Source organism: Peromyscus leucopus, chromosome 13 (genome assembly GCF_004664715.2).
Source record: "Peromyscus leucopus breed LL Stock chromosome 13, UCI_PerLeu_2.1, whole genome shotgun sequence".
Lineage (NCBI taxonomy): Eukaryota > Metazoa > Chordata > Mammalia > Rodentia > Cricetidae > Peromyscus > Peromyscus leucopus.
In genome coordinates, this window is record NC_051074.1 from 63,676,560 (window position 1) to 63,682,209 (window position 5,650).

Genomic DNA, 5,650 nt, shown 5'->3' on the forward strand with positions numbered 1-5,650 from the left:
TTTTATTGGCATCTAAAAGAAGCATGAAAATGTGGCAATATATACATGTTAAAAATTCTAATTTTTATTTCAAAGTGTATTTATTTTTGCTATAAAATTGTTATTTTAAAACATTGGAATATAAAATGATTTTTAGAGCTTTAGCATTTTTCGAAAGAGTAAATGTTCAAAAGAAATAATCAAGAGACCAAATAATTGTTTTACCTTCTCATAGGGACAGGTCAGTGGTTACTCAAGATTAGCAGATGCCCGTCTTTGTACATGTGACCGAAAGGTCACCGTGGGTGGGGGCTAGTCCACTGCAGGCTGTGGAAGCTGTGCAGCAGGCTCCTTACCGTGGGCTTTCAATGGAGTCACAGTTTCAGTTAACAGCCTAGGACTTAATATGTAGACAACTGGCATATGAAGACTTTCTCTTCTTTGTGCAAAAAAACTAAAGACATTTCAGTCAGTGGTAATGAATTTGTTACAAATTTCAAACCTTCACTATAAGCAGACACAATAGCATTTCATTGCTAAGCTTGGTTATTTAGTTTGCAGCCTTCTTGTCCAACCGCTTGAGCCATGTTGTGCTTCTAAGACACGGATTTATGTAATTCTTATTCTAGATTAGGTTTCATAATTTTACCAATTCAATGTTGTCAACTAAGTTGCTATGTAAGGTTAAGTAAAAACCATAAAATAAAGAGAATATTTAAATCTCTTGTCCATACCTTAAAAATGGGACTTTCTCATTGTAAATAACCTTCCCCTAGAATTTCTTGATTTATTTTGTGTCCCTTTTTTTCATATGGGCCATTTCTAAATATCTATCTGTACTCTAAGTGACATCTCTTCAAACTAATGTTCCATAACAACTTAATTAAATTTTCCTTACAACAAACAGTACAGTGCAGATCCCTGCTCTGTATTTCAGTAATTTAATGAATTCAAGAAAAAAATTAAAAATCATTCCATCATTAGTAAGTATTGTATTCTCCATTCACATAAAAATTAAGGAATAATCACAACTATTATCATCGGAGTTGTTCACAGACTAGGGTTTTTTCAGGTCTATGCAATATCCATGGGGTTAAAGTCTTTGGCCTTTTAAACCCATTAGAGATTCACCTATATCTGTCCTGCTATGGAATGGGATAGTTATTTGAATTATTTTGTTAGGTAATCTTACCAGTTGGGCTTGGGATAGAGCTCAGTGGTAGAATGTCTGCCTAGAAAAACCTTACCAGACAGAAATAAATAATGAGAAAATCTATTTTTTGTTAGTGTTTGAGGTCCCACTAAGAGTTATTATTCACTTTTAAGAAAGACATGAGTTGTGACATTATATCCCACAAGACCTATTTTTAAAACAAGAAATTATCAATGATAGGAAAAATAAAACAAGAAAGAGGGCCTATATTTAAAATCAGTGTCCTCTGGAAATACTCAGGGAAACTTAAAAAGTTTAAAGTTTAAAAAAAATAAAATGTTAAAATTAGCAGAAATATTAAAAAGACACTTAAAATTCTAGATCTGAAAAAGGTGCTGTGAAACATACATCACAATGTGATTACTTCTTACAAATCAATCATCAGAGTGTTCTATTCAGAAAGAAAGGTTTTCAGACGTTTTAGGCAAAAGTGGAGAAAACCCACAATTATTAATGATGCATGAGCCAGAAAATTAGAGTAAAAGCCAATTACAATCATGGAATCTGCATCTGTTCATTACAACTCTGTCAGTTTTCCAGAATATGAGCCTAGGAAGTTTTTTACAAATGACGTAAATGGAAATGTGTTTAGAAACGGCTTAACAATGTGTGCAACATGCAAAAAATGTGATGTTACAGCTAAGAAGGAATTCATCTTCTTCACCCTGGTCTTTATATAGACTCCTCCTGCTGACATTTCTACGGACATTTTTCTTACTCTGTATAACTCTGTCATTAAGTGACTGACTCAACATTCTCTGAATGTTTGAAATTTCCACTCCTTTTTTTCTCGTAGATTATGAAACATCTCCTACCAGGATGCAGTGTGGATCTCCAAGAATTTAGAGATTTTAGAGAAACTATATTAAATACACTAGATAAATGTGGCAAATGTTTAATCTTCTTGGGGTCATTTCTAATTCATGAGCTCAGCTTTCTGAGAAATCAATGAACATCCTGGGATACATGATATTTAGCTGGGTAGGAGCTGTCTGTCTTCATGAGAAAGGAAAGTCACTTTAAGTGTTGAATACATTTTTTAAAAACCCTGAAAAAATAATAATAACAAAGGAATTAGACTAAAAAAACTAGTGACTTCTGGAGATGAAGCCCTTTGGTACCAGGAAAGGGCGTTTATCATTAAGAAAGTTTCAAATGCTGGGTGTTCTCCCTTCTCCAAAAGGTTCACAGTGCACACACGATATTGAATAGTCTATAATAAAGGCACAAGAAAGAATCCAACTTGATTTTCATACATGAAAATTCTCTAAGCTGAAAGGATTTGGAAATCAAAGAAATACAGAGGTGAGCTCTTCTTGATGACTATTCATTCATTCAACAAATATCTGCTGCGCACTAATCATGCCACAAGCAATGACAGACATGGGGCACAGAGTTTGCACTTTTCAGATGTTGTCCGTGTCCCTGTCTTTGCGTTGATATTAGTGGAGATTCTTGTCAGTAACAGAAATAAAAATACAAACAGAGGTTAGATAATGAGATTATTTCAAAAATGAAAAATGAGAAAAATTATGAGTGCTCATCCACAACAAATAGTAACATAGAGAAGCTAATGAAAGTGTCTCGGGAGTGGAGACAGAGCTCAGTGGTAGAGCTCTTACCTGGGCGGCATAAAGCTCTGCAGTTTGATTCCCCGAGTCTAAGAGAGCTTACTCTCAGTAATTGGCATTGAATATAAAATAATCTCTAGCGAGTATCGTGTGTGTGTGTGTGTGTGTGTGTGTGTGTGTGTGTGTGTGTGTGATCAGATGGCAGATTATTTTTGCTTTTTGGAATACAAATAACTATTCAAATATTTTAGATATCTTTACGATGGCTTAAAGGCATGATAAGGAATGATTTGTGCAACTTTCCGTTTAAAGCAGTCTCATGTAGCCAAGACTGGCCTTAAACTCTCTGGAGTTGTGCAATACCTTGACCCCTGACCACCCAAACCTCCCATGTGCTGGGATTATAGGCTTGAGTGTGTTCCTGCTACAACCATCTTTAAATGTATCAAATGTGAAACAACACTGTTCCATTTGTATCTGACCCCATGTTCATAGACTGACCCACAAAATCAGTAGGTTCTCATTGGTCAAATTTGAGGTAATACAGCAACAAAAAAAACTAATGATCGTAATGGAATTTAATCACAGAATTAAAGAATCCATGAATCTCTACCAATGGTGGTAAATACAAGAGAAAGCACTAGGAATTTCAATAAAATGTTAGGATTGGGGAGATGGGGAGTCAACAGTTTTTAAATAAACACAAAGACTGAAAAATTATCCTAAATTGAAGGGGACTATGAAAAGCACAACAGCTAAATAATTATGACTAAAATGAGACCAGGTGGACATACGGCAATGCTCTGAACATTTTTTCTTTTGCTAAGGCAGATAGTAATTGTAAATATAAAGAATGCATGTAAATTAGTCAACAATATTATATCCATATCAAGCTTTTATTTTCTAAATAGTACAATTAAAAGTACAACAGGTCAAATTCAGAGAACAATTGGTCATGGGGTGCCCAACCGCAGTTAGTATATCTACAACCCAAACTCTGTATCTCAGGCTCAGGGAATACCACAGAAGAGCTGGCGGAAAGAGTGTAAAAGCCGGAGGGTCAGGGTTGGACATCTGCTGCAAGGTGGTGTCTTCTACATGACAGGGAATCTCTATCTAAAAAATCTCAATGATATAGTTGCCTAAACAAGACCTGAAAACTGACACCACTGACTGACATGCCAACACAGAAGGGGAATTTTCATGGATCTTCACCCCTACAAGAGCTGCAGGTTTCTGGGAGAAGGAGAATTGTCTCCTGGGAAGAGCCTCACATGTCAGCCAATCCCAAGAGACCAGCCTTAAACACTAGGAAGTAACACTAATGAAATTAGAAGATTGTATTTATAAGTGTGTGTGTGCGTGCGTGCGTGCGTGTGTGTAACAATTATAACTGAAGAACAAAAAACCATGAACTTGAGAAGCAGTGAGAGGGATACAAAGAGTTGGAAGGAAGAGAGGGAACTAGAAAGTAATATAAACTTTATATATAAAATTCTCAAAAAATAAATTAAATAAAAATTTGGGTGAAAGATATGCAATTATTTAAAATTTTTTATAAATCTACATTTTTGAAAATCCAAAAAGAAAAGGAAAAAAGACTATTTCACAAATCCATATAATTACTTCAAATATATCAGTAGACACTAAACCTCACAGATGAATGTATCAGAGACAATGTTTACAGAGCATAGCTCCTCAGAAGATACTGACTTTAAAGGAAGAAAATAGTTGCTATAACTTCACTAGAGAAACCAGACAGTAAGAGTAATTAGAAAAAATATTTCATAGGCCTTCACATGTGATGTGATTGCATAGAAACTAAAGAAAGCTTGATGTATTCCAAGATAAAACTCAAGATGTTGGGGGGGGCACATTTCATGAAATAACTGGCCCTTGACTCTAAAAATAACAATGTCCTAAAAAAAAAAATCTTAATTCTGAAAAGCAATCATGTGTTAAAGGATACTCCAGAGACAGCATAACTAAATGTAATGTGATCACGCAATGTACTTTTTCTTTGATATAAAGGAAATTTGTCGGGGGACTGATAGGATTTGAATGTTGAGATCATGTCTTTAATGATGAATGCATTCTGCAAGTGTGCTCTAGAATAGAAAAGCTGCTGGACGATGGGGTAGTTGAGACATAGCTAGTGTGTATGAGAGACTGAATCTCTATTTAACTGTATTAGTTTAAATAGCACATGCAGCCACTGCCACTGTGATGTATGGCACAGGCTTAGAGATTGGGCAACGACACTCTGTGAATGTTAAACCCTGACTCTGGTGATTGCCCTTCTTTAGGAAATGCTGACAGTTTCAGAGACCAAGGGGCATCATGTATGTAATTTAAACACTTTAACGTACCATTTAAAGTCAAAGCAACAATAATGCAAATGTGGGACTTTTGGAGACCATGATTGACATGTATACAAACTTTTCTGTATTGTTTTTATAACTTTTTTCTAAGTCTGTAATTTCAAATTAAAGTTGCAAAAGAAAAACACCAGCACATCAATGCTAGTCTCACCAAAAATCTCTTTATAGTATATATTCATTGCTATATTTTTTTCACCTTGCTATCACAATGTGAATGGTCAACTACTAATCTAATTTTAAATGTGTGTGTGTGTGGGGGGGGTGTTGTTTAGCCTGCATGTTTATCTGTGAGTCATTTGCTTGCCTGGTGCCCACAGAGGCCAGCAGAGAACACTGAATCTCCTGGAACTGGAGTTAAGACAGTTGTAAGCCACAGTGGGTGAGGGAATCAAACTTAGGTCTTCTAAAGAGCAATGTTTAACCCCTGCGACACAGCTCCAGCCCTGAATTTTATTTTCATAAGGAAAAGTTTATCATTCTTTAAATAAAATAATCACTGTGTGATC